The following is a 15,939-nucleotide window of genomic DNA, read 5'->3' on the forward strand; positions in this document are numbered from 1 at the left end:
TGGCGCCGCTTTAGCGGGAGCTAAAGAACACACACACACACGCAGTTAGCTTCACTGCGCCGGAACTGCCTCCTCTCCGCGGTGGCAGGGCTTGTATTCAGACGCCCTGCGTCACCGCGTAGCGGGACACAGGGCGGATACAACATTCCTCCTTTATTGCAACTTGAATCAAATTAACACAACAGGTCACATACATTTACGAATACTCAAACTACAAATGGGGAGCCTCCCCTTATCAGAATCCACATGGGGCTGATTGCCACACATAGTCTTTGAGCCGAGCTGGCGGCTTGGTGCACTTCTCAAACCATATCCTCAACCCCTGGAACTGGGCCCCACTGTCTCATTGGGTGTCTCACCTTCAGTGTCCGGCTCACCCATTTCTGGTTCATTCCACAGCTCCCTCGTTCTGTCATCCGCTTCTTCGCCGCCATGTGGGTGATCAGATTCTCCATCATTCGGCAGGTGGTCGTCGTCTTCTTGGGGACAGTCCCCTTCGGTCCATAGGTTGCTTGGCACGGCCTTGAACCACGATGCATTTCGTGTCACTTGTCGGTGTCCTCTTTGGACGGTTATCATGGTTACTTGTTTCTTACTGATGATCCATGGGACGGCCTCACAGCGAGAGTCTAACTCGGATTTTGTCGGGTTCCGTAGCATGATCACCTGGTCACCCACCCGGTGGTTGGATTATTTTGCCCTTCTCTTGGCACTCATGTACGCGTTGGCTCTCGTTCTCCTTTCCTCTGTTCACTCGTTGTCAATCCTGTCCGGGCTTCTGCTGGGGTGGTGCGGTATGGAGGACTTTAGGACTGTGCCAAACATCAGGTTTGCCGGCAGGACGCCAGTCGTGCTGTGAGGTGTGACCCTATAGTTTCGCAAGAATCGATATACGTCAACTTGCCACGGACTAGCATTGGCTCTTGATAGCCTCAGGACCTTGTTGAGTGTCCTCATAAATTGTTCCACGTCCCCATTCGCCTGTGGCCACCTTGGCATGATGTGATGGTACAGTATGTTTAGTTCTTGCAGGTATTTTCTGAACTCCTCCCCTTAGAATGGTGGGCCATTGTCACTCTTGATCCTTCCAGCCATCACCTCTTTGTTTTTACTATGTCACCCCGAGTGGGACGGGTATGCCCAGACGTGGGTCCCGTGCCTGCTGGGCCTAGAGCCCCAAGCTACTCCTCACTGAGGAGCCCCAACAAGGGCAAAACATGTTTGGGGATGCTTGTGGTCTCGTGCAGAAGAGATGTGGCCTAGCAGTTCGGGCTGGACTGCCCCTTTTGGGGTGGGGCCAAGCCTGATTTGCATATGGTCTTTCCCTTCTGTAATGGCTTGGCAGGCGAAGAACGGTGGTCAGGAGGGTTGCCCAGAGCGTTGCCAGTGGTTAAGATTAATTCTAAACCTTCCAGCCATCACCTCTTTGTTTTTCCTATGTCACCCCGAGTGGGACGGGTATGCCCAGACGTGGGTCCCGTGCCTGCTAGGCCTAGAGACCCAAGCTACTCCTCACTGATGAGCCCCAACAAGGGCGAAACATGTTTGGGGATGCTTGTGGTCTCGTGCAGAAGGGATGTGGCCTAGCAGTTCGGGCTGGACTGCCCCTTTTGGGGTGGGGCCAAGCCTGATTTGCATATGGTCTTTCCCTTCTGTAATGGCTTGGCAGGCGAAGAACGGTGGTCTGGAGGGTTGCCCAGAGCGTTGCAAGTGGTTAAGATTAATTCTAAACCTTCCAGCCATCACCTCTTTGTTTTTACTCTTGATCCTTGTGGGCAGTCCATGCGTCGCAAACATTTTCTCCATCGCAGGGATGACCACCTCTGCTGCGGTGGAGTTTACAACCTCGACTTCCGGGTATCGGGAGTGGTCATCAATGGCCACTAGAAGGTGAAGGCCTTCTCGCAGTTTGTAAAAGTCGATGCTCATTGCGTCCCATCTGCCAAGTCCTCGCACCGCCGATTGAATCGGCTCTGGGTCCGGTGGAGCTCCGGTGATCTGGCACGGTAGACAGGTATTAATCAGTCTCTCGACTTTCACATCTATCTGTGGAAACCACACTCGATGCCGGATGCAAGCTTTTGTCCGTGCCATTCCTTGGTGGCCCTCGTGGGCTAGTGCCACTATTCTGTCCTGGAGGCTTGGTGGGATGATGATTCGGTTTTCCCTGAGTAGTAGTCCCTGTTCCATGAAGGATAAGTCCTGCCGTATGTTGAACATCCCTGTGAGGAATGACCTTTGCTTCAGTTGTCCTGTTATGGGTGTTCCTCATGAACGATTTCCATTCCCCTGACATAATAGTGTCTTTTATCAGGTTGCAGCACGGGTCTTTGTGTGTTTCTTCTGCGATGTTGTTGATGCTGATGGCCTTTGGTCTCATGGTGTGCACCACCTGCTGACAGATATGTTCCTCCATCTCCTCTGATACCTGCACTTCCTGCAGAGTCGCCACCCGAGGGTGCCTTGAGAGAAAGTCTGCCGGATTTCCTGGCTAATAGGCCAGTTCACAGTTGTATTGCTGGAGGTGTAATAGCCATTTTGCAATGCGGGCTGGCGGGTGGGAGGATGTGCCCATGAAGATGGGCAGTAGTGGCTTGTGGTCTGTATACGTTGTGAACCTTCTGCCATACAGGTAAAGATGGAAATGGCGACACCCCCATAGCACGGTTATCGCCTCCTTCTCAATGTGGGAATAGCGTTGCTCGGTCATCGTGAGAGCTCTAGACGCGTATGCAATTGGTCTTTGCTCACCCTCCTTAGTCACCTGTGTGAGGATGGCCCCTAGGCCTACTGGGCTGGCGTCCACATATAGTTCCGTTGGGCGCGTGGTGTCATAGTATGCCATTTTGGTGTCTGTTGACAGTGACTCTTCGGGGCACTTCGGTCGGTGTGGTGGGTGGGCTTGCGGCTTGGATGTCTGCAACCTTCTGGGGGTCCGGTGAGATGCCGGTGCTGCTGAACGTGTAGCCAAAAAAGGATATTTTGGTTTTGAGGAATTCACATTTTTCCTTGTGAATAGTTAGTCCTGCTCCTTCCAGTCTGCCAAGGAGCATGTGCAGCCTCTTCATGTGTTCTTCCTTGTTGTTGGCGTGGATCAGGATGTCGTCGCTCACATTTAGGACCCCTGCTATTCCCCGGAAGACCTCTTGAATCGTCTGTTGAAAAACATCGGCAGCTGAGGAAATCCCAAAACTCAGGCGCTTGTACCTTCGCAAGCCAATGTGTGTTGAAAAGGTGGTTATGTATCGGGATTCCCTGTGTAATTTCAGCTGTTGATAGCCTGCTTTTAGCTCCACTTTAGAGAAAATCTTCGACCCCGTGAGGTTGGCCACGATTTCATCCAGTGTCGGCTTGATGGCGGCATTCGGTAGACACATGTCTATACAGATTCGGACTTTGCCAGGCTGTTTTGGTTTTTTTGTGACCACCATCGGGGAAACCCATGGCGCGGATCCTGTTACTTCTTCTATTATACCAGCCTTCTCCAGTGCTCTGAGTTCTTTTTCCACTTGATCTCGCATGTGGAATGGGGTCCTCCTGTGTCTTACGGCTTTTGGCTGGACCGACTCGTCAATGTGCAGTCTGATCGACTTTCCCTTTAAACATCCTATGCCTTTCATCAGGTTGGAATATTTTTCTAGGAGCTTCTCAACTTCTTGGGAGTCCTTTACCTCGCAGATATAGTTTATAAAACCCAAATCTTCCGCCGCGTCACCACTCAGGAGACATTCGATGCCCATGTTCACCACGTAGATCTTGGACGGTAACCTGGTTTTGCCGTGGCTGAGGATAGTGCGGAACCTGCCGACCACGCGTAAGGGTTTCTTGCACCCGTATGCAAACAGTAAAGTGTCCGTATCCTTTAAGTTCGGTTGTGGCTGCAGCATCTGAAAAGTGCTCATGGGCATGACATTTACAGATGCCCCTGTGTCTATGGTCATCCAAATATGCTGGTTTTGGATTGTGACCTGGCACTTGCGCCTCCAGACTCCCTTCCTGGGTGTGGCCTGTCCATGACTAAGGGCTGCCACAAGATAGACTTTTCTCCCTTTTTTCCATTGTTCCTTGACAGACTCTTGTTGGGCCCCGGTCGTGTCATCCCCTTCTTCCTCCGTCGAGGAGTTTGTTGTCTCCACTCGTCGGGCACTAGCCTGTTTCTGCTTCTTGCCCCCACCTTTCTCTTGGGCATTTTGTGGTGTTAGTTGTTGGGCAGCTGATGACCGGCACACTTTGGCATAGTGGTCCTTCCTGCCACATGCGCCACATGTGGTCCCTTGTGCCGGGCAGTTCCGCCGTCCATGTCGCGGTCCACCACACCATCTGCATTCCATGGGCCCCGGGATACGTGGCTGCCATCTGGCATGTGTGTAATTTCCACCAGTCTCAACCCTCGTTGGTTGTCGATTGGTGACTTGGGCTACCATGGCCGTCGTGAGGGCAGGTTGTAGTTTTTGAAGTGTAGTGCCCATGTGGGCTGCTCTGGCGTGTGCTAACTCTCTCTGACGACCCAATATAAGGATGCGTGTTAGCGAAATGCCTCTTTCACTGAGCACCATCCTCCTCAGTTTCTCTGATTGGATGCCGTTAATGAGCTGTCGCCGAATTTCTTTCTCAGTGTCCGTGAACTCGCAAGATATTGCCAGTTTTCTGAGTCGGGTATGGTAGGTGTCTAAAGTCTCCTCCTCTGCTTGAATAGTAGTACAAAATATAATTGTTTCGTAATTGGGATTGAGTTGTGGGAGGAAATGGGCCGTCAAGGCGTCCTTCGCTTGCTGGTAAATGTCCTGGCCATCATCGATGGTTAGTGAGTTGAAAATACGAAGCACTTCATCCCCCGCATTTAGCAACAAGTGCGATCTCATTTTCCTGGCAGTAGTGATGTCCTTACATTCTATCGCCATTTCAAACTTTTGGATCCATAGTTGCCACCGGGGGCCAACTGATGACGGATCAGTAAATGGGTCAAATGGCTGTATCATTACAGAGGAGCCACCTTGTGGGCGGGCTTGCGGCGTGGACATTGGTAAATTTGCAGCAAGTCTAGATGGCGTGCCGGGCCTGGGGGTGGATGTGCCGGTCGCCATGGCAGGGCCTCACTTTCCCCTGACAGGGTCCTCTGCCCCGCCTTAGTGCGTGGCTGCAGGGGTCTGTAGTCTTCTTTTGTGTGAATTCAAACGTGCTGGGTGTGGATGGGTCTGCTTCCTTCTCCCAGGTACCTGACCAAGCCTGTTTGCTGCAATCATCCGTACCAGATACGTGTGGGGCCTTCCAGCGTCATGGTGCATGTGCCCTCTGACTCCTAGGTGTCAGGAGTCCATGCTGGCAGTTCCTTAAGGTCAAGAAAAATGGAGGTGGCACCTCCATTGGGCGAAACAAGTGTGTGATGGAAAGAAGAAAAGATTGATTTATTTATTTATTTATTTGTTTATTTATTTATTTATTTGGGCGGGGGGTTTTGTGTGTCCCCCCCCACCGGGTTTCCAAAAATTGTTGAGTCGCTACTGCCGCGATCAGCTGATGGTGCGTTATGCACGTGTCTCGAGTCTCCGGTCCCTCGTCGCCAGTTTAATATACACTGCGGCGGCCGGTGGATAGAATGTTCGAGGCCGTGGCGGTAGGCCTCCGTGGCGCAGCTCCAGCGGGAGCTAAAGAACACACACGCACACTCAGTTAGCTTCACTGCCCCGGAACTGCCTCCTCTCTGCGGGGACGGGGCTTTTATTCAGACGCCCTGCGTCACCGCATAGCGGGATGCAGGGCGGATACAACAGTCGCCTGTTTCAGGACAGGCTTCTTTCCCCTCTCTGACTAATGGAAAAGTATGGTGTGCAACGCCATCGAGCTAATTGGGCCTCAGCCCCGCCCCTTCAGCTCCTATTTGGGGGGAGGGGATGAGGCCCGATTAGCTCAATGGCGCTGCGCGCCTGATCTGCACAAACACAGTAGCACTTTAAAGCCGCCAGTTTCAGGAAAGGTTTCTTGCCCCTCTCTGACCAACAAAAAGCTATGCCGTGCAAGGCCATTGATCTAATCGGGCTTCAGCCCCTCACCTCAGCTCACATTTGGGGGGTCGGAGGGGGGAGGGGATGAAGCCCGATTAGCTCAATGGCGTTGCGCGCCTGATCTGAACAAACACATTAGCACTTTAAAGCAGCCGATTTCAGGAAAGGTTTGTTTTTCGCCTCTCTAACAAAAAGCTATGCCGTGCCAGACCATTGATCTAATCGGGGTTCAGCCCCTCTTCTCAGCTCACATTTCGGGGGGTGGGGTACTTGCCAACATTCTGGGACCAAAAAGATGTAGAATATTTTAATTTTCAAATATAATACTTAGTTTAACAATGACATCACATGAAAGTACAAAACATACATTGTTGGCACCACTGGAGCATTCTAAAATGCACAACCCACCAAATGTATAGTTGTGAATGTTAAGTTAACAGCAAATTCAATTACCTAACTTCACAGAAAATAATCACACAGAGTTGGTAGGCAACGTTTGCCACTGCTCTGTAGCAGCAGCTCGGGCAGTGCAAATGCAGAGCAGGTTGAACATTGAACAACATGGAGACCGACACCCTCCTCAGTCTGATAGGCAGATGCTGTGTGATGGTGGTACGCTCTGCCACTTGCCTTCACTGGTGGTTCAACTAAGGTCTGTCCTGGCACTGGCAAGAGTGCAGGGCAGAGTCATATAGCTGTCAGGTCCGTGGATTGATCTGAGCCCACAAGTCAAATTTATCACTTACCCACCCACCACACAGACACATTAATTGCCTTAGAGTCACATAAATTACTCGGCACTGTAAAAAGCAGAAGGATCTGTCACTGAAATCTGTAGGCGATAGGACTGCTTAAAAAGCAGTAGCCTACTGCCTAAATCAGTAGGGTTGGCAAGTATAGGGTTGGGGCTGAGCCCGATTAGCTCAATGGCGTTGCACGCCTGATCTGGACTCTTTGAGTCCTGCAGGTTTTCATTAATCGAAAGATGCCATCGATTGATTGTGGCATCCAGGTTCCCTGTTTTGCAATGTGGGCCTTACCATTAAGCCCAGAATTAAAATGGACCTCTCGGTAGTCGGATTCGCTGAGCCAAGGTATCTAGAGAGTTCATAAAGGTTATATAGCCAGTGACACGGTGTTGTAATGCACGAGGCGTCCAAGCCAAAAGGACTATGTCATCTGTATATAGGTGAGCGGGAATGTGAAGGTTAGCGATTTTAGGAGCATTGGTGTCTACAGAAAGTAGAACATGGAGCAGGCCGTTGATATAGATTGGAAAAAGAAGCCAGGCAAAAATACGCAGCCCTGACAAAACATATTTTTTTTTAAATATTGTTTCTGAGCATATAAGTGAGCATATAAGTGGAAGTATTAAAGTGCACTTCCTTCCACATTTGCTTCAGTCTGTCTTTCCCCTCCAGACTTTTTTTTCTTTTCAAAAAACTTTATTTAACATATTGTTGGAGACAGCAAATGTGTAAACATAATAGACACAGTCCCAGAAATCCCCCCCCCAAACCTGGACAGTGTTACAGCAACGAGAAGTGCCCCATGCCAGGAGGGTTAGCCACCATTGGAGACTAGCTCTCTGCAAAATCAAAACATGACTTCCCAACAGTGACGTATTCACCATACCGTCCTTCACATGATGCTGTAATTTTGACTGCAACAAGAATGTCCCATATTTTTACCCACCACATCTGAACCACTGGACCCTCTACGCACTTCTAATTTCAGCAATGGTCAGGTCTGCTGCCAAGAGCAGATGCTCAATTAGAGTAGCAATAGGGCCGATCAAGTCTAATCACCCAGCACCCGTGCCATCCAGCAATACCACCCAGGGATCCATGGGAAGAGACGCCCTGTGATTTCCTTAATTGTAGTGAGCACCTGCTTCCAGAAGAGGGCCACCTTCCCACATGACCACACCATAGGAAAAAGCTATCCCACAGCATTGCAACCATGCCAACATGTAGCCGAATAATCAGCAGACATGTGGTGTAGTCTCTCTGGCATGAGGTACCATCTGTGGCAGAATTTATAGGAGCGCTGCTTATCTCTAACACACCTAGAGGATTTAAACATACTTGCCCATATTCTCAATCACTCCTCATCCTCTATTGGCCCACCCAAATCGGCTTCCCACTTAACCATATATGGCAGGCGCACAACTGGGTCCCCAGTGTCCAATAGCTTATACAGTTTTGAGACCCAACCCCGTGAATACCCCTCTTGCACCGTCAGTTCAAGAGCGTTCAGTGGCCTAGTGGCCCCCGCTTTGTCAGTGGATGAGACACCCACTGCTTCAGCTGAGCATAACGGAAGTGCTCATTTTCCCAGCAGAGCGAAAGCCAGCTTGCACTCATTAAAATTCTTTGGGCCCTTTCTATAGCTGCTGAAGATTCACCAAACCACCCACCACCCACACCCCAAACTTGTCCCACCCTGGCTGCAAGCTTGGGTTATTCCAGATAGGTGTAAGCAAGCCCACCCCCATTGCTGTGTCCCTTCTGTAGAGCACTCTCCTCATGTAGTAAAGTGTGCACTTAGTTGTAAGTAACAGAGAGGAGCCCCGCTAGACACCTCTTTACCACAAAAGGAAGCTGACTCAGACAGACCGCCGAGTGGGCTTGTTCAATCACCTTCCACTTTGGCTGCAAACTAGTGTCCCCCCAGGTGACCACATGGGAAATCTGCCCTGCCAGATTATAGCGAAAGACATTGTGGACCCCCAAACCGCCTACCCCCGCTAGCCTTAACAGTACCTTCCTAGCGATCCTGGCACTCTTATTACCCCAGATAAATTCAAAAGGTTTTCTCTGAAGCTTGCAAAGGTCTGAGTCAGAGCTCCTCACTGGCAGCGATGCGCATAGATAAAGCAATCGGGGAATGAGGTTCATTTCGACCGCAGCAATTCAGCCAAACCAAGATATCTCCTGCCTGCCCCACCTAATTAAGTCCTACGACAGTTCCTGAGACAGCAGCGGAAAATTACAACAAAAGACAGCTGAGACCCTGCTGGGAATACACACGACTAAATAGGGGGTATTCCCCCAAGACCATTGTATCGGTTCAAGAGCGCCAATCGCCTTCCTGTCTTGAGGCCTCAAGGAAAGATCCAGACCATGTGACTTATCATAGTTCACCTTAAACCCAGAACTCCGACCGAAAACATCCAGTTCCTGCAACACCATAACTAGTGAAGAGCGGGAATTACTCAGGGTGAGCAGCACCTCATCTGCGTAGAGAGAAACCGTATAATTCACCCCCCCCAACCTGAATCCCATCAATAGCCATATTAGCCCTGACATCGCAGGCAAATGGCTCATGGCAAAAATCAGTGGGGACAGCAGCAGCCCTGTCTCGTGCCCCTGCTGATTTAAAAGCTAGACAACAGGCCCCCATTGACCCAGAGAGAAGTAGACTGCTTCTTGTAGATCGCCATCACCCATCAGATGAACCCCGGTCCAAGCCCAGACTGCTTCAAGACCCATCAGAGATACCCTGAGTCCACCCTGTCAAAAGCCTAATGGACATCTAGTAAAACAATCCCCAGGTCAGTACCTGACTGCTGTCCCACCTCCAACAAGCTCAGGACCCACCTCACTTTATCATGGGTACTTTGCACAATAAATCCTGTCTGATCGCAGTCTATTAGTCTGGGAAGAACTTCCATCATCCGACGGGACAAAATCTTGGAAAAGAGCTTTGAGACTACGTTAGTAAAGGTGATGGGGTGTTAAGAATCACAAAGTACTAGTTATTTCCTCGGTTTGAGAATCAGGACAATCATGGAAATGCCCATAGCTGGGGTGACCCTACCAGATATCAAGAAGGAATTAAACAGATCCACCAGGTGGGAAACCAGAAGAGCGTGAAATATCTCTTAGAAGGCAGCCGTGCACCCATGACGACCAGGGCCTTGTTCTTCAAGGTCTTGATAGCCCATTCTACTTCCCCAGGCAGGATTGGGTACTCTAGAGACTCCCGCTCCTCAGCCGACAGTCTTGGCAGCTTTGCACAACTCATGTATTGACCCTGAAATTGAGCTTTGACAGGTTCCCCCCTGAAACACCACCCTGAAATGGGCCACAAAGATCCCCAATTTGTCAGCCTCACCCCGCTGCACTACCCCACTGACTATCGTGCAGGGCCAATACTGTGTTTGGACATTGGAGTTTTAGCAGATTGGTTACTAGCACGCGGTTGGCTCGGTTTCCATTATCATAACAGTATTGCTTGCTCTTCAGCATCGACTGGACCATCCTGTCAGCGAGATGCTCCTCAAACCTTTAACGTGCCTTTCTGAGGGCATGTGGTGCCTTACGTGACCCCATCCTCTTGTGCTCCTGCTCTGCCTGATCTCCTTTTCCAGTTTAAATCTAACCAATTGTGGCTCACTAGTATATGCTGCTGACTTACTGATTAGCTCACCCCGAACAACGGCCTTCATGACATCTCACAGTCTCCAATGGAGCATATGAACCACTATTTTCCCAGAAATAATTGGACATAACCTCACCCAACTCCTCTCTGGACACCACTGAATCCCTGAGCAACAGATCGTACAATTTCCATTGACGTCTGGGTCTCTCAGGCCTACCCACAATTGACATGGTCATCGACACTGGGGCATGGTCAGACACGGTATGTGTGCCTATGTCCAGCCCACAAACACATTGGTACAACACAATGGGCGTGAGTCTGAGATCCAACCTAGAGAAGCCCCTGTGAATGTGTGAATGAAAGAAAAAATCTCTCCGCTCACCATGAAACAGCCTCCAGGCATCAACCAGGCCCAGTTCTCGGAGAAGTGACCCAGAGACAAAGCAAAGTCATGTTTAAAATCGAAATTGGTAGGGGGCAGGGTCTTGCCCAGCAGGGAGTTGGGCACCAGATTAAAATCACCCCCAATCACGACCCTCAGTGAAAGGAAGCACCTGCAGAAGGACATTCTCAATAAAAATGTCTTGGCCAGCTTTAAGGGCATACGTGGAGACCAAGGTAAGCATATGCTCCCAAAGCAAGCACTTAACAGAAAAATAGCGCCCCTGCGGGACCCGAAGAACCCGAACTTTGAGATTGGGATTTGCTCACACAGCAAAATAGCCACCCCCGGCTTCTTCTCCCCCTCCCCCACACGAGGCAAAAAGGTTTCATGGGAACGCTCTGATCTTTAAGCAGATGGGTCTCTTGCAGAAACACCACAGAGAATGAGATGTCCCTTAATTTGCTTAGCACAGATTTCCTTTTTACTGGTTAGTTCAGCCCCCGCACATTCCATGTGCCCATTAGTACCAGATCCTCACTATCTATTTGAACCATTACATTAGCCAGGATAACCCCAAGATCCAGGCTGCCACACCCCTGTCACCACATCCCAAACTGCAGTTCCCTGAAAAGTGCAACTCAAATGCCCATCCCACAGCAAACATATTTAAACAGACCCCGCACCCCTTAACCCCCCCAAAGCCCAACTACCAACTATGCTAAAACATGAGTAAATCCTAGTCATTTAGAATCCCAACAGACAATCCGACTTCAAAGGCAGCGCAGACCCATTTAGACCATGACTCTCAACCCCCTGCACACCACAGTACCCAGTAACCAAACCCCACACCCACAGCCCCCCAAACCTGGCCCATGAACCCAGCCCACAAGGAGGCAACCCCACAGCCCTGAAGCAGCCACAAAAGGCACCACGCTGTTCAGGTCTTCCTGGCCGGACCCTTCACCTTCCTCCCACTACCCACCTTCAACCATTGATGTGAGGGCTCTGGCCTGGGACCCGGGCTCATCCCTCGCTCACCCACCGGGCCCCTCTGCCCCATTCGAATTTAGCAAGCACTCTGCCTCCTTTAGCATTTGAACCACCCAGCGCTTTCCTTGATAGAAAAAGTTGAGTGCTGTATGAAAGCCCCATCTTTAGGTCACCTCTCTGGTGTGCAACCACTCAGTCAATGGCCAAAGCCCTCTCCTCTTCACCAAGGTCATTGAGGCCAGATCCTGGTACAGGGAGAGTGGCATGTTGCTATAGGAGACGGCCGGCAAAGGTCTGGCTGCAGCCATTATATATTCCTTTAGTTTATCGAAGTGAACACGGGACAACACATCTGGCGGGCTGTCCTGCGTTGAGGTAGTACGGGACCTGACACAGTTCAATATCTGAATCCTCAGGTACATCCAAAATGGACTGGAAGAGATTGGCCATAAAGTCAGGAAGTTCGTTGTCCCGAACCACTGAGGAAATGCCCTGGAACCAAATATTATTCCTACAGAAGCGATTCTCCCCAACCTCCTGCTTATCCTCCAGGGCATCACAGCGGGCCTCCAAGATCTCAAGCCAGCTAGAAAACTTGCCCACTTCATGAGACTGCTGACAGAGTTTGTCCTCCAGCTTTGACACCCTGTGCCCAGCCTCTGAGACCCTGTTATCTAATGCCAGAATCTAGTGGGAGAGTTCATCTTTGCTTTGGTGGATTTCCTTGCGGATTTCTGTTAACAGGTCTTGCAGGTCGGACTTGATAGACATCTGCGTGAGCATGGCCAGAAGCAGGTCAGCCCCATGGACCTGGACCGTCACCACCTTGCAGCGATTGTTCCTGTCTGCAGATTGTAGCATTTCGGCAATATCACCCTGCTTACCAAACTTTGTTGTTTTAGCCATCATAAATGTAGGAAGAAATAGACTCAGATAACGCTGGGGGCCAATCAAACCAACGCTCGCTACCGCAAAGACCTCACCATCATCGATTTGAAGTTGTACTCCGAGTGGCTCCCACCAATGCAGGGTGCAGAATGAAACACACCACCACCCGGCAGATGGTCAACTCTGGGTGCAAACATGCCCGTTACAGGACTACTCAGGACAGGCGCCGGATAACACAGCGTGATTAGAGGAGTGTAGAAACTGCCATATGTGCTTCTTATTTAACTGGGACTGCAGTAGCTGGATGCTAATAGGTGGTGTGCCAATGGAGCCATGCTCAGGGTGCAGAGTGCCCACCAACCAGGAGAGTAAAAAACTTCAAAACTGCCCCCTTGCCATCCGAGGTAACCACAAGCACCAGATCAGGGCATACTGCAGGTCTGTCTAGCAGGAGCGGTGCAGGTAATGGTTTCAATTGAGAGTAGAACATTGGGGCCCTTCGATGTGAATCCAGATCGATCTCCGGCATCCAGGCACCCACAGAGTCTGGAAAAACAATGGGCAGCAGCACCAGTGTTCAATCCGACCCTGCCTGCCCCATTTCACCACCGCGGCCCGCCACAGGAGGAGGAATCATGCTTTCCTCGCCTTCTCAATACCAGAGGCTCTTAGGGAGCCATCATACTCAATGACGTGCCCAGCCACAGCCCCCTCCAGACTTTTAATTGAGAAAACGCTTTGTAAATACTCATGTGCTTGGACTTTTTAGCCTAACTAAAAAGAGGGCCAGTCTCTTTTCTGTCCCCTCACCCTAGATAGGTGGCTCATCACCTCTGGCTAGGGATAGTCCACTCTCAGGGGTCAGTTAGTCACGGTTGGAGGGTCATTTAGGCTATTTATAAGCAACTTGAATGATAGAAGCAAGCATGATGGACCTGTACCTTTTGTGTGTCCAATGTGAAGGTTTACCAGGGTGGGAAAAAGGAGGAGGGAAGGAACCCAGAGATGCCCAAACCAAATCCCCACTGTGAAATGTTGGAGACCGTGGAGAGCAAGCTGTGGGATACATCTACCAGCCCAGCAGAATCCCCTACCTCACCAAACTACATCTCAGCAGTCACCAGCAGAATGGCTGTGCTGGCTCTGTTAAGCACTATCACCTTGCATTAAAACTGCACTCTGCAGTCCCCAAAATGATGGCTGCGCCGTCGTACCAGCCACACATGGGGCAAGATGAAACACAGAACAACCCGCAAATTGCTGCCAGTATTTTCTTCAATTGCACCAAAGAAAAGAATTCAACCGCCTGGAAGTACCAAGATTTAAATTTGCCACAATTGGCGGTACCAGTTTCCCTGTTACAGCTGCCAAATTGTGGAATGCACTACCACACAACCTGAGAGTAGACCAACCATTCTCACAATTTAGAAAAAATGTTATCAAACACTTTAACACTAAAAACCTGTAGTCACCTCTGATCCCTCTGTACCTTGACCAATTGTATATATACGGTTACTTCTATATAACCTCTGCTTCTTGTATATTAATTGCTCTCAACTCTTGACTAGACTGCTTCACTGTATTTATGTAATTTGGATACTATGTATTATTGTAAATTCTGTAACACTGTAATGCCTAGATTGTTGTAACAATGTAAGTTTTGCATATTCTTGTTCTGTTGAGCCCGGTTACCTCAGGGTCTGGCGCGCATTATAAATAAACAAACAAACAAACAAACAAACAAACAAAGGCAGCACTGCTATGCTGCCAGCTCTAATCTTTTTCACTGAGAAAGAAAAAATTCTGCCTTTTAAAATGACTGTGCCATTTCATCTGTTCAACTGTTACGACTGGACTCCGGGGCGATTCTTTATGGCATCGTTGGTGGCTGCAGCCGAGGTTGAGGCTTTGTACATCCAACATGGCGCCTGTACCACGAAGGAACGGTGTAGTTCCTTGGACGAGAGACGGGAGCGAAACCCCTTCTCTCTCCCCGGAAACAGTATATGGATCCATGGCGCCTGAGCAGCAATGCGTTGCTACTGTCTACAGAGGCTCCGCGAGTTATCGTCATTAGCTTGTGAACCCCTTCAGACTTGCTTTCAGCTCGTTAAACTCTCCTTACTTCTGTCTGTATTCACTTATAGGGAAGCACCGCCCTCCATACCATTTTCCTCCGCTCTGCCGTCATCCTCCAGCTATCAGACGCGGATCAGATTTACATCAGCTCTCGTAAGCAACTCTCCTTTACTGGACTCAGAGTCCTTAGTCGGATCGCCTCCTCCTCTTACTAGGGTTGATTGCCATTTCTTGTATTTCCCCAGAACTCAGTATTTACCGGTCACGTCCCGACCTCCCTTTCCAGATTCCGCCGCAACTTCACGGGGATTTCTCATTCGAGTCCCCTTCACACACAAGCACTGGTAGGAACCTCTTCAGTCAAACCTACTCCTTCCATCTATCTCTTATGTCATTCCAAGAATAATCCCTTTGTTCTGTTTACTTTCTTCTCGTAAGATTGGACATTCCTCACGGCTACATTATAACTCCTCCCACTAGCCCTACATGACTACCCACCAGGTACATTTTCATTTATTCATAACACTCCGGAAGGTCCCTAAAAACTATCTGGATTAACCCTTTTCATTCTATCCCCAGTGGGCTACACGTATAAACCGTTCAAGGAGACTCACCTCGCTACTTACCTGCAAGAACGTCACAACACAAGACAAGGGAACAGTTGATCCAGTTCATCCTTCAGCGCTCTCAACTGACAGCTGGGTTTTCTACCCCATGAGGGTTTCCCGGGAGCTTCCTTTAGGCGCCACTGTTTGAAGGCGCCGGAAGAGGGCTTCAGGTGAACTTCTCTAATCTTCTCCTCAAGTCGAAGACAAGGTAGGAATTGTTTTCTTGTTGTTGTCTGCTGGATTGATTGTGGGGTCCCTCCAGAGATATAATAAAAGAAACCCATAACAAGTTGACAGATAGCAACGCCCTTACTCTGGAGGACGCACAAGCCAAGCGTTGCAGACATTAACAATGGAACAACAAATACAACAATTGGTGGCTGCCATGCAGACCCTTTCTGCAGAGGTACAGCAAATAAAACAAGAGAATGCCGCATTAAGACAACAAGCGAGTCATTCTGCCCAGAGCTCGGAAGTTCCCCCAGGGCCACTACCTGGAGGTCGCTTTGACGGCAATCCACATTCCGTTAATGAGTTCTTAGAGTCCTGCACAGTTCAATTTGCCTTTAAGGCCGCATTCTTTCCCACAGATAGAGACAAT

This window comes from Ambystoma mexicanum, chromosome 6q, assembly GCF_040938575.1.
Source record: "Ambystoma mexicanum isolate Mex_15411 chromosome 6q, UKY_AmexF1_1, whole genome shotgun sequence".
Taxonomy (NCBI): Eukaryota; Metazoa; Chordata; class Amphibia; order Caudata; family Ambystomatidae; genus Ambystoma; species Ambystoma mexicanum.